The sequence below is a fragment of the Cnephaeus nilssonii genome (assembly GCF_951640355.1).
Source record: "Cnephaeus nilssonii genome assembly, chromosome: 11".
Taxonomy (NCBI): Eukaryota; Metazoa; Chordata; class Mammalia; order Chiroptera; family Vespertilionidae; genus Cnephaeus; species Cnephaeus nilssonii.
The window spans coordinates 70,503,029-70,524,414 of record NC_137082.1 but is presented as its reverse complement, the minus strand read 5'-3'; the positions used below and the strand labels follow the sequence as shown (position 1 = coordinate 70,524,414).

At 44.8% G+C, this 21,386-nt stretch overlaps 1 protein-coding gene across 6 annotated transcripts in view; it reads right to left on the bottom strand.

Moving 5' to 3' along the window:
* PTPRT (protein tyrosine phosphatase receptor type T) overlaps positions 1 to 21,386 on the bottom strand; it is a 932,116-nt gene that overhangs the window by 846,279 nt on the left and 64,451 nt on the right. The window lies entirely within an intron of this gene.

The following is a 21,386-nucleotide window of genomic DNA, read 5'->3' as shown; positions in this document are numbered from 1 at the left end:
TGAGAAGCCTAGAGGTTAAGTGACTGTCAGAGTTAGCAGCTGGACGGGATTGGAATTCAGCACCTGTGAGCAAACGCAAGGCCGGGGCCTGCAGCCTTCACGCTTCTGGGCACCCGGGCCAGGAGGCCCATGGGGTCTGGATGTGTCAGTGTGGCTCCCACACACACCTGAACATCACCCAGCCTCCAGGCTGCCCCCCTTGCCCTCTCCCCGTCTCTGCCCCCCATGACAGCAGACAGGGGTCAATTCACTTGCCTTCTCTTGACACTATCAGAACAACAAGGTTTGTAACCTCCTTCCTCAGGTGAGCCACGCCGTCACACAGCATGTGAGGAAGGGCCGTGATCCTGGAGCGACAGCACACAAACATCCCCTACGAGTCGGCTCCAGGAAGAGCCTCACACAGGAGCCTGCTCCCATTCCTCCTCCCAGAGCTCCTCCCTCCACTCCTGGCCTGCTCTCGGCCCACCCAGCTCCCCATCCACAGCCCTGCCTGCCCGAAATGCTAATGAGGGCCCTTCCAGATGGACCCTTCCAGATGGACAGAGAAAGCCAGACAATCCCTCACTCACAGTCCCAGGGCTGGCTGGACAGGGTGGACCCCAGTGTATCGATGGGCAGGCCAGCTCACGATGGCTCTGCTTGTATGTGGGAACCAGAGGAGGCCCCTGTTTTCAGGTGACAGGGCCAGGGCAGGAGGCTGCTGGCTGAGGAGGCTGCAGGCAGAAGGCAGAAATCAGCGGGTGTGGGTTCACAGCTCCCCTCCACGTTGCACACAGGCAGGCAACTGCCAGAATGAAGGCTCAGGTACTTCGGAGGAGATTAAATTCAAAAGCCAGAGCTCCTGAGTACCAGGAGGCCATGGCAACCATAAATCCATCGCAGAGGAGCACTCAGAACAGGGGCCAAGCCAGCTTTCTCCACGTTACTGATGAGCACTGGCTCAGCAAGTACATGCTTTGGCCACACATGGGCCTCGGCGCCCGGGTCCAAGCAAAGCCCTGTAAAGGGCATCGCGGAAAGGGAAGCCAGAGGCAGTGAAGGCGGTATAGGCTGTGGGTCAGAAAAAGGCTGGCTCAAATCCCAGCTCTGCAGCTTCAGACTGGGCAACCTCAGGCAAGTCGCCTAACCTCTCTTTCCTGGCTCAGAAAATGGGCTTACATCCAAGGAACCTGCCCCACAAGCACCACTCAAAATGACAGCCATGAGGACAACAGAGTTGATGATGTCAGAAAGCAAAATTAATGTCCACAGAACATTAATGAGAGTGACAGCAGTCTTGCTACACCCTCTCTCCGCGCCCCCCCCCACACACACATATACATGGATATCCTATATAATAAAAGCCTAATATGCTAAGTGTCCAGTTGGCCGGTCAGCCGTTCAACCAACCAAAGTGTAATATGCTAATGATATGCTAAGGCCACTCAACCGCTCGCTATGACGTGCCCTGACCACCAGGGGGCAGACACTCCAACCGGTAGGTTAGCTTGCTGCTGGGGTCCGGCCGATTGGGACTGGGCAAAAGGGGCCAGACATGCCCTAGAGCCCTCCCGCGGTCCCTCTCAGATTGGTCAACCTCCCATGTCCTTCCCCGGTCCTGATCGTGCATTGGTGGGGTCCCTCGGCCCTGGTCTGCACCCTCTTGCAAGCCAGAACCCCTCAGGGGATGACAGAGAGCCGGTTTCAGCCTGACGGTAGAACAACTGGTCACTATAATGTGCACTGACCACCAGGGGGCAGACGCTCAATGCAGGAGCTTCCCCTGGTGGTCAGTGCGCTCCCACAGGGGAGTATCACTCAGCCCAAAGCCGGGCTCATGGCTGGAGAGTGCAGCAGTGGTGGCGGGAGCCTCTCCCACCTCCATAGAAGTGCTAAGGATGACCGACTGACAGCTTAGGCCCACTCCCCGGAGGGCTCTAGGACTGCAAGAGGGCGCAGGCCGGGCTGAGGGACCCCTCCCCCCCAAGTGCACGAATTTTGTGCACTGGGCCTCTAGTTTCTCCATAATATTAATGATAAATCTTTATACCATGAGCAGGAGAGGATGATTAAATTTTTCCTCTATACCCCAGATTCAAAAAGTAATAATAGTAACGATTTCCTGTGTGTATGTGAAATCATCGTTCACAAGATAACTTCAGAGCCACCATCTGCTTTGAATGTCATGACACCCAGTGTGGCAGTAGGTCAGGCATGTATCCTGTTTGCCAGAGATGAAGGAGGTATGGATCAGAGAGGGGAAGCAGTTTTATGAAGGACACACAGCAAGTTTGGGAGAGGAGTAGACCTCACATTTTGTCTGCCTCCCCAGTCTGATGCTCCTCATGCTCTGGGCCTATTTCCTGAAGGCACCAGGAGGGCTGGTTGATAGGACAACTTGCTTCCCCAGCCATCTCCATCCCATCAAAGACATCCACAGTTTTCCCAAACTAGTTTTCCATTCCTGCCTTCCAACTTTCCCCTTTACAAAGGATGTTTCCCAACCCCACCCTGCCCCCAGCACCTCTGGGTCTCTGCTTCTGTCTAAAAGTCTCATTCTCATTTTTGCACAATCCTACCAGGCCCAACTCAAACAGCTTGTCATCGAGAATTCTCTCTGGCTGCCCCGCTCCATATCCCCACAGCACTTGATTCTTCTTCACTAGGTCATTATTTCTGGTCTTGGGGCTTCTTTCCTGTTAACCTGGGACACCTTGAGGGCAGGAACCATGCTGTGTTTTCCCTGAAAGCTCCCGTAGGCCTCACACAGTGCCTGACACATAGTAGGGACACAATCACTATCTACATATCAACAGCATTAACCCTAGAAGGAATGACTGTGTGTATTATGTAGAGAGAGGTTTACCAGTATAAGGACAACCCCCTTTAAAAATTCAAGAATATGGACAGAAAGTAAACTCACTGCACTGGGTCAGTGTAGAGTAGCCTTAAACTCAGGCAACAACCGACTCTGTCTGTGAATTAAAAGAGGCAAGTTCAAGGATCATTAAAACCGGCCTTAAATAGGACCTGAAGCTCCTCCTAGGCCTTGGGGCTGGATCCATAGTTTTCATTCCAAAACATCACAAATGTCTCTTTCATTCCAGGCCCTGAGCTAGAGTTGGGGACAGAAAAGACTCATATCACAGGCCCTGCCATGACAGAGCTCACAGCCGAGGGGGGAAAAGAGAAACCAAGCAAACAAGGACAAACAATATAAAAAACACTCTAATGGGGCATGTCTAGGCGGCCACAATAGTGCAAAATGGGAAGGTGTCCAGGTAGGACAAGATGGCCTAAAATATAAAGAAGATGGCATTTACCATGCAAATATACATACAGGCGACTGTGTGTGTGTGTGTGTGTGTGTGTGTGTGTGTGTGTGTGTGTAGTAAGTAGCAGTTAAAATGTTAAAGGTTAGAAAACTAAAATTTCCAGGCAAAGCCAAAGATGCAACTAATTATCCAAATAAATTTACCCCAAGTTCAGATAATATGCACAATCGAAGAAATTTCTGGTGCTAGAAAAACAAAATACGTGGCCAACTTTTCCTTTGCATCAGAATGTTTTGATGCCACATAAACACACACATTCATGACCAAGTTTAAAGTTGATTTAGACATCATTCCCTCTAAAGGAAACAAAAACAATAAAATTTAAGTTCTCTGAGCCTCAGTTTTCTCACCAATAGCACCACGATAAAGTAGACCTCCCAGGATCTGCTGCCGGTAGAGTCCAGGAGATGATGTACACAAAACACTCTTTGCCGTGAAAATCACAGAGCAAGCTCTTGAGTACTTTGAGCGTCAATGTTGGGAATCAGCAGAGCATGATAGGGGAGAATACGGACTGGAGTTGCAGACGTGGGTTCCAATCCCAGCTCCACCTCTCACTGGCTATGACCTTGGGCAAAGCTAGGTAGCCTTTCTAAACTCCAGTCTCCCAAGCTGTAAAATGGAAATTCCAATGCACAGCTCATCATTCTAATGATTAAATGAGGAAATATGGTGAAACATTTACCACAGAATAGGTAGTAAATTCTAAATAAAGTATGACTAGTATTATATTACTTTTGTCAAATATTCTTATCTAGTTTTTAAAAGGTAATTCAGGAAATTGAGTTTAAAATCTACATGTCCCCAGATACCCAGATGTTGGAAGTAGGGAGAGGGCATGGCATGGGAAACACTGAGGAATTCTGGATCTACTTTTCAGTGTGGCTGCCTACACAGGGCTGATCTGGTAACAGCCGCCTCTGGCAGCCTGGCAGTGTTGTGGGAGTAGGAGTAATTCTCAGGAAAAGAAAAAAATCAAAGTTGTCGGCTAGATGTCTCAATTATATATCCAATGTACTTAAATTTTGAAGAAGACCAGCTTTTCATTGGAGGTTATCGATATGCATACACACAAATACACACACACACACACACACACACACACACACACACAAAACCCCAGTAAATTTTTCAATGTCCATAACTAGTGCAGGGAAATGAAATACTCAGCTGACCTAATTTTCACAGTGGGAACAGGAGACATAAGTGTATTTTCAATAGATCCAACGAAGTATTTTCTTCATTTCAGAGATGTAAAGAGTTAGAGAAAGTGAGGAACAGAGTATGGCACGGTGTCAGCGACCATATCCCTTTGTTGCTCTACAGAAGTCCCTGTCTGCACATGTCTTCCATCGATACAATGGCGACCTGTGTCTTGGTGTAGAACTGGCTACCAGCATCTGACAGACATTTCTCTCACCACCCACTGATATTCAGGCCGGCTTTATCCGAGCCGTATAAAGAATCCCAAATCACACAGTACAAACCTCTTAGGAAATGACGTCTACCCCAGTAAGAATGCAACTCCTATCTCTCATCTAATATCCTGTGGAAAACAGACGTCACAGGCGATGCATGGAGAGCTGAGGCTTTATAGAGCACTGCTCACCATGTGTATTCACCCTTCTGACTTTTCTAGCACTTTCCATGAATTCCAGAGGTTACCTTAATCTTTGCCACTCTGCAGTGAGGCAGCAGAAATAAAGAAAGGCAATCGTCATTTTGCAGTCAATTCTAAGACCTATTGTTTAAATGACTCATCCTGGGTCACAGACTAAAGCTCCAAAAATGTCAGCATTCGGAGTCTTGCCCTTTTCCACCATCATCATGAACACAGCACGCATTTTGGTGAATTTCCTTAAGCTCAGCATGTCCAATGGAACTCATCTCTTTCCCCAGACTGTTCTGTATCCCAAACCCCCTAGGCCACCAGCTACATCAGCAAAAACCTTGGAGTATGCGTGATCCAGCCAGCGAACCAAGCAGAACAGCTAAGAGTCGGGCTTTGAAACCTGCTGCACCCAGGTTGGAAGCCTGACTCTGCCACTTGCCAACGATGACCTCAGGCAAGCTACTTATCGCTGAGATGCCATATCCTCCTGCAAAACAGAAATAGTAGCTACCTTCCTTGCTGAGGAGCAACACGGTTTGAACATGGTGAGATGTGCGAAAGGCTTAGCACAGCATTGGACACAGAGGAGGCATTCAATAGATGGGACTCACTATTGTTGCCGATGCCGTGAACATTGGGGATGTCTTTCCTCTCTGGACTTCTAAAACATTGCATAATGTCACTTGAAAGCATATCATGGCAGAAGACGGACAAACTCTCATCTCAGCGCCATGGCTCACTAAAAAAGACTCTTCGCAGAATTTATTCCCTCATTTGTAAAATGTGGGTAACACCACAACTTCTACCTTGCAAGGCTATTGTGAGTATTAAACAGATAATGCACATAATACACACAGCAGGTGCCCAATAACGTGTGTTGGCTGCCACGCTCTTAATGACATCCTATTTCAAATCATCCTCTAATCGTTTGTCACATAGAATACTATGTTCTAGTACCTGGCCATTCAGGAGGGCAAAATACCAAAGGGGGTTTTGGTATTTTGGTTTCCAAAGCCCTCGTACAATCCACAAAATCAGGTATTGCAAGAGAAACTTAGCTCTCATCCAGCCAGCCGAGGTCTGAGAACATGGCCAGATGACAGAGGAAGGGATGGTATGGTTCAGGCCAGGGGTAAGGGGGCTTCAATCCAGGGCATTCAGTGGAAGCACGTTAGGAATGCAAATTCTCAGCCACCGGAGCCTACTGAATCAGGGACCCTGGGAGGGGCCTAACAAGGCCTCTGGGTGATTCCCATGTCCAGTACGTTTATGCCATTGGTCCATACAGATGGTGTCAGATGCTTCCAGCTTCATTTCCTCAATGCCCCCCTTTAAGAGGGCCAATAATTGAACAGAATTGATCAGTAGTTCGATCTCTGCCCTTTCTTATGGGATCTATTACACCAAATTCTTGATGTTTGCCTCCTTTAAGTAATGCAAAGGGGCAAAGTGAACATAAACATTAAATAAGATAGCCCATGAAGATGGCTCATGGCAAGATTTCAACACTGTTCCAATGTCCTTTGGCCCTGGTGGCAAGTGGTCCATGCTTGGGTGGTTGAGAAGGTCAAGCCTCAAACAAATTCATTCTTCGACACACCAGATGCTAGTTTCCAACATCCAGAGCACTGGACGCACTGAGGCCCTTCATTTCCAAGGATGCAACAGGCCCAGGAGAGGAGGCAGGTCACTGTGGGGGCGGCAGGGGGAGGGGGGAGGAGGGGCTGCTCTAGACAGAATGGTCCTAGATAAGCCAAGGCTGCCCCAGACCAAAGGAGAGACAAGGCAACAACCAGCCACTGAACTGCTGGGCTGCCCTGAGCAAATTGCCTGCTGTCTCTGGGCCTCGTCAATAACATCAAGCTTTACACCGGTTTTCCCAAGATCCCTTCTGGCCCCATGCTTCTGAATCCAAAGGTTCAGTAAAACATCAAAAAGAAAGTAAAGGGTTAATGTTCCTCCACCCAGACATTTTCCAGTTTAGGAAGATACATGTGTAAGGAAAGTGAAAATTAAAATTATATTTAAAAATATATATATTTTTTAGCCCTGCCAGTGTGGCTAAGGGGTTGAGTGTCGACCTATGAACTAGGAGGTCATGGTTCGATTCCCAGTCAGGGCACATGCCCAGGTTGTGGGCTCGATCCCTGGTGGGGTGTGTGCAGAAGGCAGCCGATCAATGATTCTCTCTCATCATTGATGTTTCTATCTCTCTCTCCCTCTCCCTTCCTCTTTGAAATCAATAAAACAATATAAAATATATATAAATAAAAATATTTTGATGTTATTTTAACTTTTCTGTTTCCACTTAAAGGGAGAAACGGATGCAGATTGCTTTAAGGAATTTTCAAGGGAAATGAACTCAGAATCTCCCAGCAGAGTCAAGTGAGGGGGGCAAATAGTCTCGGATTGATATACAGCCGGGGGTGTGGGAGACAGCTAGTCTGCAGTGGGTGGACATTTCATCTTCTCAGCGATTTATCACCTTTAGGAAAGTTTGCTGAAAGAAAAGCAGCCAGGAAAAGAAGAAAAACATGCATTTACCAATTCACTTGACCAATCTCTCCCAAAAACTAACATGGCAACACAACTTGAAGAATTTCACGTCCTCTGGTTAAAATAATAAAACAAAAGACAGGACACCCTCTTCCATTAGGCTTTTTAAAAAGTTGCAATAAATGATGTAACAGAAAAAAAAAAAAAAAACGGCAGTCATTTAACACCAACTTCAGGCTTGCTGGTTAATGTCTCAACAGGTAGAGGGAGTCAGCTGCATTAACAGGCACTTTGTTCTCAACTCAAAGGATCAATATCGCAACTGCCCGACGCCAGCAGAAATTTAAACAGGTTTACTTCTGAGGGTTATCTACAGGCAAGAAGTAAAGGACGGATCTGCAGGAACTCAGTTCCTACACCATGGTTACAGGACTCCAGAAAAACAATTTAATACTTAACATAGCCTGTGTGCGTGCGTGTGAATGTGTGTGTGTGTGTGTGTAAAAGTGTGGCAACAAATGGCATCTTAACCTGACATCTTTTCTATTTATTTATCTAGTGCCTTAACCATGCAGAGGTCAGTAGTGAATCAACATTGGGCAACTGCTCTACATTGGGAATCATTCCCTACACCCACTGCCTTTTGGAATAACTGCAGGCAGGGGAAACTGAAGACATGGAAGACAAAGTACAGCAGACTGTATTTTCCAAAGTTGGCTGCAACCATCTCTCCCAGGCTACGTGTTCTTCAGCAAAGTGACCTTGACACTCCCCCGTCAAGAGGCCGAGGCTGGCCAAAACCGGTTTGGCTCAGTGGATCGAGCATCGGTCTGCAGACTGAAGGGTCCCGGGTTCGATTCCGGTCAAGGGCATGTACATTGGTTACGGGCACATCCCTGGTAGGGGGTGTGCAGGAGGCAGCTGGTCGATGTTTCTCTCTCATCGATGTTTCTAGCTCTCTATCCCTCTTCCTTCCTCTCTGTAAAAAATCAATAAAATATATATTTTTTTTAAAAAAGAGGCCGAGGCTATATCTCCGCCACTTGAATCTGGGGTGGCCCTCTGGCTTCTTTGACCAATAGGAAATGAAGAAATAATGTGGTGCTGGCTCCAGGCATACAGAGTGCTAATACTATCCTAACCAGGGTGCTGTTTATGTGGCTGTCTTCAGTTTAAATAGCTGTTCTTCTTTCCCAGCATATTGTGTTTCCTGCTTCTGGGGACACTGGTTTCTCGGTCACCACACTGTGTGAAGCTTCTTGTGGGCACTCTGAATGACAGTCCCAGCTGAGTTCAAAGCTGGTGCCCAGTATCAACTGCCAATCATGTGGGGGAGCCACCTTGGACAGCCAGCTCACTGAGACTTTGCATGATGCCAATCCCAATACCATCTGACACAGTCTCATAACAGACCTGAAGAAGGAACCGCCCAGCTGAGTCCATGCAACCCACAGCACCATGAGAGAGAACACATTGCAATGAAGTCAGAAAGTTGAGGGGTTGTTTGTTACACAGCAACAGACAACCAAAACATGTAACTTGAGAGACAGAGTTGGGGTGGGGGCTAGAGACAATAAAGAATCGGCCCCCTCAAGTGTCTTCTACAATAGTTGTCCTTGTCTGCTTATGAGGAACTCTTCAAAAAATAGCACTCCAAATTCCACAGCACTGCAGAGAGAAGGTGAAATGCACTTGAAACCGACAATGTGAAAAACAAAGTAAGCATCTTACTAGACGCGCCATTAAGGGTGCTAAAATCACTGCTCCGAGCCACAGCGATGGGACAATCAAACAGAATATTTAAGATCTGAAATCTTAAAAGCCTTTTAAAAATGTAAATAACCTTATCCACTTTAAGTCTCTATTTCAGAGTAATAAAAAAATGCATTAGCCAAATGCATCGCCTCTGGCACCGATCTAGGATAAAGTCGCTTAAATTCCAAGACCGGCCCCCACGGCCCCACAGTAATTGGATGGCCACACCTGAGAAGCTGGCTAAGGAGGTCAAGCCCTTACTGAGTTTTCCTGTTTTCTTTCATTTTTCTCTCCTTCTCTGTGTTTTGCTTACTCTCCAATACACACTAAAGCAGGCGTCCTCACACTAAAGCAGGCATCCTCAAACTACGGCCCGCGGGCCACATGCGGGTGTTTTTGCCGTTTTGTTTTTTCACTTCAAAATAAGATATGTGCAGTGTGCATAGGAATTTGTTCATAGTTTTTTTATTTTTTAACTATAGTCCGGTCCTCCAACGGTCTGAGGGACAGTGAACTGGCCCCCTGTTTAAAAAGTTTGAGGACCCCTGCACTAAAGCAATGAGTAAGAGCAAGTATCATTATGCAAGGACTATGGTCACATGAGTCATCATATCCAGACAGTCGGGAAAAGGACCAGACCTCATTAGAGAGAGGAGAATGAAAAACACAGTAGACTGTGGCCACACAACAAAGGGGTTTGGGGCCCAGTCCTCTTGCATATTACTCAATTGGAAAGTGATAGTGCGCGCCATTCAAAGCTCGCCAGACATAAAGGTCTCAAGCATGTCCAGGGCTCAGGAACCACAGGTGCCCACCAGGACCAGGCAAACAGCCTGGCTTCACCTCTGAGCTCTTCACTGCAGGACACGACTTCACTCCCTGCCTCCGTCCCTCCAGATTGGACCTTCATACTCAGCCCACTTTGTGCTCATTTTTTCATCCAATATTTATTTAGCACCTACTGCACGAGGGGCAGAGAATATGGCAGTGATGCAACCCACAGCACCATGAGAGAGAACACATTGCTATGAAGTCAGTAAGTTGAGGGGTTGTTTGTTACACAGCAATAGACAACCAAAACATGTAACTTGAGAGACTGAGTTAGCGTGGGGGCTAGAGACAATAAAGAATCTGCCCCCTCAAGTGTCTTCTACTATAGTTGCCCTTATCTGCTTATGAGGAACTCTTCAAAAAATAGACAGACATGGTCCCTGCCTTCATTCAAGTGGAAAAGACAAATAAAAAGCAAAAAAAACAAGCAAACAATAAAAACACTTAGGGATTATAGACAGCGGTAAGTCAATATAGGAAGAAATAGGAGATGTGACAGAGGGGGCCTATACGATAAAGGTTAGTCTAGGTTAGGTGGCTGAGGGAAACCTCACAGGGTGGTAGCAGTTAAGCTAAGGCCTGAAAGGGGGAAGGGATTTGGAGAAACAGCATTCCAGGCAGAGAGCTGAGCGGGCGCCAAGGGCCTGAGGCTGGAAAGGAACTTGGCCTGTTCTAAGACGTTGAAGGGTGACCGGTGGCTTGATAATAGAGAAGGAGGGGAGCGAGGGGTGGGAGATGAGATGAGAATGAATGCAAGGGTTTAATACAAAATGGTAAGAAGTTTGACTTCTGGCTCAGGAGCAATGGGAAGCTATTGAAGAATTTTACGTAGGAGGTTGACAAAATCTGGTTGATGATTCTAAAAACTGCCCTGGCATTAGGAGAGTGCTTACCTTTAGGGGGAACGGGGACTAGGAAGGGAGAGGCTGGGACAACAGAGTGCTAATACTATCCTAACAAGGGTGCTGTTTATGTGGCTGTCTTCAGTTTAAATAGTTCAGGTCCATGTCCTTTTCTGTATACAGGGTGGGGCAAAAGTAGGTATACAGTTGTTCATAAGGAAAATAATATAATCCTATATACTAAAAAGCTAACATGCAAATTGACCGAACAGTGAAACAACCGGTCGCTATGACACGCACTGACCACCAGGGGGCAGATGCTCAATGCAGAAGCTGCCCCCTGGTGGTCAGTGCGCTCCCACAGGCTCAAGGCTCAAGGCTGGCAAGCACAGCGGCATCCCCTGAGGGCTCCCAAACTGCGAGAGGGTGCAGGCTGGGCTGAGGGACCGCCCCTCCAAGTGTACGAATTTCGTGCACCGGGCCACTAGTAATTAATGATACAATAATAAAATGTTTTGTGTACTCATAACTGTAAACCTACTTTTCCCCATCTTGTATACGGCACATCTCAATAAAATACATACTACAAATTGCTCTGGCTTCCCCAGGAAATGGATTTTGGAGCAGCAAGAGAAGAGGGAAGGAGGTTAAAGGGGACACCTGGGGTGAGAGCTGAGGCTGCGCCGGGTGGGGCTGGGATCAGGGGAGAGGAAGACCAACAGAGGGAACCAGAGACCCCTGCCTTTAGAGATGGGGGCCTCTCTCCTGACCCCACATCTCCCAGCATCCGGGAAAGGCACTCCATCCCTGCACTGGCCTCAGGGACTCAAGCCCCATCCTCTCGACTGGCAAAGTGGAGGGAGAAATTTAGATAATGCAAGAGAAACCCACATTTTTCCCACAACAACGAATCCATCAAGTATTTATGGAGCACCTTCTATGTCTCAGTTGCTGGGAAAGGCTGGAAAAGAAGAAAGGGGAGGCTAGGAAGGGGAGGGAAGCACAAGCTATAACGTGGACAGGCTGAGTCAAGGGTAAGGGGTGGCGAAGCAGCTGGAGAGGCAGGTGGTGACCAGAAGGTAGCAGGCACCTGAGGCCCTCTGTGTAGTCTGGGTACAGAGAAGTGAGTCCCTGTTCACCCTCCTCCGACCACTCCTCACCATGGGCCCAATATGGGACCCCTTCAGCTCTTTGCTAGAGAGCTATGTATCTGCTTTTAGTTCTCTGCTTGAGATCTGGATTCTGTGAGCTGTTTTAAAGAACAGAACCATTTAAAGAAGAAAAAAATAATCTAGTGAAAGGAAAAACCTCAAAAGCAGAGAGCTGGAGAGCCCTAGTCCTCATTTGGAAAGGATGGGAACAAAGTGATCTCAAGAAAAATTTGCATAATGGATTAGTCTGAGAATTAATCACCTTTTGAGAAAGAGGCCATGCTAATTATCCCTGGAGTGGGCAAACAGCTCTTGAAATGAGCCCCCAGTTTCCAGACTGTTAGTCTTAGTCGTCAGCCACAGCATCTGTTTAAGATACAGAAACCGATTTGCATGCCACAGTTCAGTGCCAGGGGGACATCGACTCATCACCAGGCAGGACAGTTAACGTTTTCCTGAAAATGACATTCTCTTCGGACTTCCCTCCCACTCCGGGTGGGAAGTCTCCGATCTACATGAGACATGTCCTCATTCATATGTAGATGAAGGTGCAAAAAAGAAACCCAAATTACATCTATTGATTTAGCAGAAACGAAACCCACACAGATAACGGAGGACCAGAACATTCCAGCAGCATATGACCAGATAACGTCTAGCATCTCTCTCAAATCTGAGGATGAGCGATTTTTATTTGATTGGCTGGAAGGCAAAATGGTGGGAACACTTGTAAGCTACACTTCAACAAACACATCCCTATCCGAAAAGACAAATTCAATCTACCCAGGAGCAAAGGGTTCCAAGAACTATTGATGGGAGACTGCAATCTCGAAGGGGGCTCCTCGGTGCTTACAAACAGGGGAACAGAAATTTTCCAGATGGGGTAATGAGAATATTCTTGCCTTAAAAAATCAGAAATTGTTCATTTCTTTCCACTCCATTCTGTTCCATGCTGTAATATAAAGGTCATCAAAGGCTCAGAAAACTAGATGAAGAAATAATGAAATTTGAGGCTGTCTGGGGGAGGGGGGGGGGAGACAAGTGAAAAGAAAGGAAAGGAGGCAGGAAAATGGAACATTGTTTCAAAGTAAGAACCTAGTGAGTCTGAAATGAAAGTAAAATCATTGTGGAAAAGAAGGAAGCTCCACTAGTTTCCATGAGTCTGTACCGCTTCAAAAAGGATTATTTCTAAGTGAAATTGAAATTCAAAAGTTGAATAGGGAGATTCAGGCACAACCTTTATTAACCCCCTGTGGCTCACAGAGACTTTCAAAATAAGGACAGTGGCTTCTCTACCCCTAGATGGTTGGGTTTCTGGATGCAACTCATTCATGATATAAATATATCTCCTGCTTTAATTAAACTCGGTCTCTCATCAAGGGAAGGAGAAATAATCCCAATCTAACATCTCATTCGTGATAAACTTTGCTGTCTCTCTTCTGTTTCCAAATGAATTTGGCTTATTAAAAAAGTAATGAGTTATTAATTAACTCTACAGTCATACAAAGCTGTTTAATTCTCAATCTAATTAGCAGCAATCTGTTGAAGGGTTCTAATGATTATTTTAAATTTGCTAACAGAAACATCTTTTCACTTTTCATAAGTTATTTATAGCAGAGCTCACACTGGATCCTGCTTGGTTTTTAATTTGATAATATTTTTATTAAGTGCTCCACGCTTTTCCCATCTCCTTCTGACAGGGTTTAAAATGGTCACCATCGGAGCCCTAGCTGGTCTGGCTCAGTGGATAGAGTGTCAGCCTGTGCACTGAAGGATCCCGGGTTCCATTGCGGTCAAGGGCATGTGCCCGGGTTTTGGGCTGCATCCCCAGTAGGGGGCATGTAGGAGGCAGCTGATCAATGTCTTTCTCTCATCAATGTTTCTACCTCTCTATCCCACTCCCTTTCTCTTGTCTCTCTCTAAAATCAATAAAAACATATTTTTTTAAAAAAAGGAAAGAAAAGCCAGAGCTAAAATTAGAGAGAACATTTAGTCACAGTGCAGAATTTCTTGCAGACAGTTGTTTTTTTCTGTTTCTTTTTTGAGAAAACATAGGTAGGGTGCTAAATTAAATGGCTTACATGAGAACTTTCACTGGTGTTATTATTTATTAAATGCCATTATTCATTAAAATGCTAATAACTCACTAGGTTTTTAAAAAATTAAACACAGGACTTTGAAAAAAATTAAATTTGAATAAGTAAGTTGCATAGTAATGGATCGGAAAGCCTGGGGAAAGCATGTTCTAGAAACTAGTTATTTATTTATTTTTAAAAAATGTTATGAACAGTGTTAATAATAACAGTAATAATGCCTGCATTTATTAAGCATTGCCCACATGATGGACCCTATGCTCGGCGGGTTACACGACCCTCTCGCTGCATGCGTAGATGCATGGAAAGCTTTCACACATCTCCTCTCCCCAATTGCTCACCTCCTGGAGCTAGTGCCCTGGGCAGGACAGTTGGACACTTCTTGGGAGGAGATGCCTGATTCCAATATCCCTGCCAGAGAAGGTCAAGCAGAAGTGGAGACGGTGCCAGGAGACAGAGGGGACAAGCAGGTGGGTGAAATCTTGTGTAGCCCATAAGCTAGAAGCCAAAGGCCTCCCATGGGCCTGTATGTCCAGTTCGTCAAGGTCAGAGTGTGGCACTTAAATCCAAAGCCCAAAGCTATCTAGGAGTTCTCCACTCTGTCTATGCCCCCAACTGGAGATCCTGGTTCCCCCAGGTTACTCCATCAATGATACCTTTTTTCCGCCAAAGGCCATGTGGATATTTTTTTTTTTTAGAAATTTTTTAACTATATCTTTATTGATTTCAGAGAGGAAGGGAGAGGGAGAGAAAGACAGAAACATCAATGATGAGAGAAAATCATTGATCAGTTGCCTCCTGCATGATCAGGGATCGAGCCCACAATCTGGGCATGTGCCCTTGACCAGGAATCGAACCATGTCCTCCTGGTTCAAAGGTCGACGCTCAACCACTGAACCACCATGGCTGGTCCCATTTGGATATTTATAACATCATTTGCGGGCCATACAAAATTATCAACTTAAAAATCAGCCTGCTATATTTGGTCAAAAATTTAATTAACTCACCCCTAATGCCGTGGCAGGGCCAGACCAAATGATTTTGCGGGTCTTATATGGCCTTCAGGCCAGCATTCCCCAACCCTGACACTCAGGGGCGATTCTGTCCCCCGGGGGGGCCCTGGCAATATCTGGAGACATTTTTGGTTGCCATGACTGGGGAAGGGAACATTTAGTGGGGAGTGGTCAGAGATGCTGCTGAACATCCTACAACGCACAGGACAGACCCCCACAACAAAGCACTGACAGGCCCTAAATGTCAATTCAATTTCCAATTTCAGCCAAAGATGAGAAACCCTGCCTCGAGTGGCTTACACACAGCACAGCCTTTGAGTCCAGGCAGGCTGGCTCATAGCTTCTCTACAAGCAGTCAAATAGCCTTGCACAGGTAAAACCCCTGAGCTTCCCTTTACTCATCCACAAAATAGGAGTCTAATAAAGTCCTTTGAAAACCCTCTAACAGCACTGCAAACTCAGCAAGCTGCCGCTGTCAACACCTTGGGTGGGTCCTCGAAGAAGAATGCAATCCGTTTTCTGGCCCTACCAACTCTAGGTACTATCGGAAACCTTACCTCAGGGTAATGAGTTCCAAACAGTGAATCTAACTGATCCTTGCAGGGGACTGAACTCATGCCTTGGGTCTCATCAGCTCCACTAAAGGATCTACTGAGCTGCACAAAGGAAGGTAGAAAGCATAGCTTTTCCACTGAATAACCTCTAGCATCTGACTCAGCACTATCACAGCTCATCAACCACAGGCCCAGCCCTCTAGAACCATGAGTCTCGACTTCCATATAGAACCAGTGACCTCCAGATACCCCACTGGGCTAATCACTAATGATTACAAACCAGAACACAAAGAGATGGTGGGGGATTCATTAAATGTTGTTAATATTAATATCATGAAATCAATGACATCATAGGACTGAACCAAGGCCTAATAATTATTTACCAAACTTTCCTGTATGGTAATAAATAATGGCAATGCTCACCCCACAGCCTTATTCACTCCGGCAATGTCTCCTGTGCTAAGTTCTTAGCTCACACATGACCTCCTCCAGGAAACTCTATATCTGGGCCCTCACCCCAGGGCTAGCCATCCCTCTGTGTTCCAGTAATGCATCAGTCTTACTACCATCACCACTGCTTTCCTGCTTTACCATAATTCTCTCTTTCTTTTTCTACTACAAGTCTGTGGACTCCTAAAGACAGAAAATACATTTTTGTTTGGGTCTATGTTTGCAACAGGTGGTATGGGGCCAGTACATGCCTCTGCTGAACAGCTACCAATTGTGGTTTCCATGAGGGTTGAAACATGGCTGTATCAGATAGTTCTTGCCACAAAAATGCTGGCAACTTAACTCAGCGGCTAAAACAAAAACATACTCCGTGTTTGCATGTCTGTAGGCTGTCTGCTGAACAATTGAATGTGGTACGGCTCAGCTGGGCTTAGCTTGAGCCTCCAGTGGGGTCCAGGTCTCTTCCACATGACTCTCAACCTCCTTGGACCAGTGGACTAGCCACTTACATTCCTCTCCTGGCAATGACCAAACACAAAAGGGACATCTGGATTTGGTTGGTTTAAGGAAGTCACATGGTTGATGCCAACCACACCAGGTGGAAAGTAGGCGACACCTCTACTGGGAGGAAGTGAAAAGTCCCGGGCATAGAAGGTGGGATGAAGAATTGGGGGTAACAATCCACTCTAGCATTAGAACTCTTACATGGAAAAGAGGGGCCATTTCCACAGACTTCTAGAGTCATGTGTATTTATGGAATGTTTACCCCAAACTCCCACCAGCAGGAGTTAATACCTGTATTATTCCATTGCAGTAGCCAGCCCTCTGCTGGTCCTAGTTATTCATTAGCCCAAGGTCACACAACTGGAGAGGAGTAATGACATACACAAACCAAGGTCTGTCTACCTCGAAAGCTCCCCACACTTCACTGCTCCCAGCAAAACCAAGTCCACATAGAAAATGCAGTGTCTGAGGCCCTGCTCCAATCATGCTCTCCTGTCCCCAACTTCGGTTTTGAAGTATTCTGGAAGCAATTCAGCACAGTCCAAATAACTATGAATAGTAGGTGGGAAGAACAGCAAAGGGCCAGCCTTAGGAACTAAGCCACATGGCCAAGGTCAACCCCTATCACACACCGAAGGAACAGAACCTCTCGGACATTCTGTGAGCCAAGTACAAGGCATTCTTATGCAGAATCAGTCTCAGAAAAATAGGTCATTTTAGTGACAAGAGCAAAGAGCCTGTCCTACACTCATATGACAAATGCTTCCAAAACATTCTCGATGAAGCTTCGAGTTGTGCAGCCCCAGATTCTGCTCTAAAACACAGACAACATAGATGAAAATCACCCCAATCTCATTGGAGGTCACCCTGGCTTTTTCCCAGGGAAATCTAAAAAGATGTGTGTGTAGATCAAAGTGAGAGGCCCGAATCTTCTTGTTCCTTTAGTAACAGTGTAGCATTCACATTCAACAGTCAACTCAGAGTACATAGCTTGGGTCCATCCCCTACCACAGGAAATCTTTGATTTTTAGAAGGACAACACACTTACCTATCATGACTTCAGAAATATTTTGTGGCTGGTAAAAATTCAGCAAAGTTTTTCTGCAAAGGCCCAGATAATAAATATTTTTAGTTCTGCCACTGTAGCGTGAAAGCCGCCACAGACTATACATACATGAATGAGTAGAGTTACGTTCCAATAAAACTTTATTCACAAAAACTGGGAGTAAGATGACGTTTTGGCCCATGCGTTGTACTTTGTTGACCCCTAACCTAAAAAGGTGAGAATAACCCTGGCCAGTATGGCTTAGTTGACTGGAGAATTCTCCTGTGTACCACAGCATGGCAGGTTCAATTCCTGGTCAGAGCACATACCTAGGTTGTGGGTTCAATCCCCAGTCTGAGCACGTACCAATAGGTGTTTTTCTTCCTCTCTCTCTTCCTTCCTCTCTTTAAATTCAATTTAAAATTCTTTTAATAAAATAAAAAGATGGTAATATAGTTGGCTAAAATTCTAGAGAATTGGTCGAGATCTTCAAGAAGACAATGAAAATGTATAAAATTTCTTCAGCGAAGTCTGATTTAAACAAAGCCTCCTCAAACACCTGCGGTACTCATTTAGTCTTTTTTATAGGTTGATAAGATGGAAAACTCTATTTCCATTTTACAAATGGAGATGCTGAGGATCCCTGAGCTTTGCAACCCACCCAAGATCCCACAGCTAGTATGCGGTAAACCCAGGATTCCAACCAAGGTCTGTGTTAATTCTGGTTCAGTGATTTTTCCAGCATAAGTGTTGCCATTATGCATTCTGAGCCTAAAATGGTTATAAAGAATAATCAGAAAATGCCACTTTTGTTCTAAGAAAATCATCAGTGATGAACTCAAATTCATGAGTAAGATCTTCATTAAAGCCCTTTTTACAATACTGTAAAATTGGAAACAATCTAAGTGTCCAATATTAAAGGGAAGTTTGAACAAATTATGATTTAGCCATTGAAAATAATGTTAATGAGAATATACAATAATATTGGAAAATGTTCACAATAATGATGTTTAAAAATAACCAGAAAGCAACACAGTGGCTAAATCTTCACTCTGTTGTTTAGCATGTATATTACAAAAGCTCTGGAAAGAAAACTCTACTCATTTATGCTCAGTTGGCCCTCCCTAGTTTAGAGTTAGCAGGTAATTTTATTTTTTGAATGTTTCTGGTTTTTCCATACTTTATTCAATATGTATACTTGACTTCTACAATTGGATGAATATGTTTTTTAAAAGCAATTTTTCCCTAATTATTTTCTAGCTCTCGTCTATGGTTCTGTTTTATGTCTTTTCTTATGGGTAAGTTGTACATAAATGAAAATTTTAAAAGCAACATTTCCATCCTCTGAATTCAAGGGAGGCTCCTAGGCACAATCCTTAACTCTAAGCTGCAGCATAAACCTGGGTTCCTATCTCTAACCTTTAAAAGGCTGAAGCTGTGGTCCTTGGAATGTTCAGAACTACCCTCAAGAGCACAGGCAGACGTACCTGAATCCAGTCCTGTTTACAAGACTGTTGAGTAAAAATAACCCTTGTTTCAATATTCATCCTTGCTAGGGTTACTAGTTAAAAAACAAACACCTTACCACTAATATTATGAATACTATCCCAGTACTATTTGCAATGTGTCTGATTTGATCTGTGTGGGTTTTCATATTGCCTGAGAGGTTAGCAACGAATGTGTCGGGAGTTTCCTCCAAGGACCTCATAGCAAGGTAAGAAAATCAGGTACCAGACCAGGCTTGAGTCCCCAGCAAGGCCACTTAGGAGATGAGTGACCCAGGACAAGCCTCTAACACACTCTTCGGCTTAGCATCCTCATCCTTAAACCAGGATTGGTAACCACACACTTAACACCTGCCAGAGTCATGAGGATCTAATAGAAAGTGAACATCACGAACACATTAAATATCACAGGGTTTCCTGCCATAACTGCCAGGGATAACACTGGGGTTGTCTCCTTCACCTACCACTTTCTGATCTGGATTTTAAAAAATAATTTCCTTGGAAATTGGTTACCTACTTGTATACTGGAGGCAGACATTGTGTGAGTGCATGTTGCTGAGTGTGTGTGTGTGTGTGTGTGTGTGTGTGTGTGTGTGTGTGTAACCCTTGCTTTATTCGGTTGTACAGAAATGGGACTCGAGGATATGTGAAAACAATTCTCCTAGCAAATGTCAGTCCTATTGCCCCCTTAATCATGCTTTTTGGAGTTTGTTTGTTATTGTTGTTTTAGATTTTAGAGTTTTTTCGTAGAATGGATTTTCAACTTTCTTTTTCTTTTTTTAATTGAATTTATGGGGGTGGCATTGGTTAATAAAACTATACAGAGCTTTTTGTTTTACTATAAACATTTTGCATAGATATTGTAAGTAAATGTACTGATATAAGCACACATCCAGAAAAGTGTACAAAACATGGGTAGACTGCTTAATAAATTTTCACAAACACTGAGGTAATTGCCATCCAGATCAAGAAATAAAATACTACCAACCTCCCAGAAACACCCTTCATGGCTCTTCCCAGTCAGCATCCCCTCACCCGCTCACGGTACCTACCCTCTTGACTTCTAGCACCATAGGTAAGTTTCTGCCAGTTTGGGAAATACTTATTAATGGGATCATACACTACTTTATCATCTGTGTCTGGCTTCTCCTGCTCAACGTTAACTGAGATTTTTCTCACTTTGCTGCAGGTGGTAATTCATTATCTTCACTGGACGCTATTCCTTTGCCTGAACATAGCATAATTTATCCATCCTACTATGGGCATTAGGGCTGTTTCTAGTATCCCTTAGTTCTCATGAATAATGATGTTGAGAACATTCATGTACATGTCTATGAGTAAATATATTTACCCATTTCAGTCAGGTATATATCTAAAAGTGAAATGGTACCTCACAGGTTATGCATATATTTATCTTTACTGGACCTGCCAATCTTATACTCCCAGGAGCACTGTATGAGAGTTCCAGTTGCTTGACATCATCACCAACATTCGGCAGCACGTCTATCATTTAATGAATCTGGTGCATGTGCAGTGAAATTTCCTTGTAGTCTTATTTGCATTTCTGGATAACTAATGAGATTCGGCACCTTTGCATATGCTTAGTGTCCATAACCTATGTGGCAAAATGCCTCCTCACATCTCTTAACAACATTGCTTTATTTTTTAGAAGCAACTCATGATTTACCTATGCCGAGCAGGAGGGAGTGGCAGGAAAAATAAAAAATGGTAGACATTTAGAAAAAAATCACTTAAATTTATCTTTCAATTTCAGTTTTTATTCTGTTACTTAAATATGCATTTCCTTGAACTTTCTGAATTCACAATAACAATGCCATCCATAGAGAAGCTAGAAAATAATGAGAGCTGTCATGTGCCAAGCATTTTGTCATCTCACATAACTCTTATATGTATTCTCAGGACAGTGCTACACCTCCCTTTTACAGATGAGGAAACTCAGGCTCAAAGAGGTTGAGTAACTTGCCCAACACTACACAGCTATTAAGTGACTGAACCATAATTCAAACCCAGTCCAGGGGCTCTCAAACCTATGCTCTTGATCACCAAACTATTTCTCAGCATTATAGGATTCCAGTGTGTATCGAACTTTGGCATGTCTCAGAATCCCCTGGAGGGCTTATTAAAACAGACTGCTGAGCCCACCGTCAGAGTCCCCAGGTGATGCCAATGGGGTCACACTTTGAGAACCACTACTCTACAA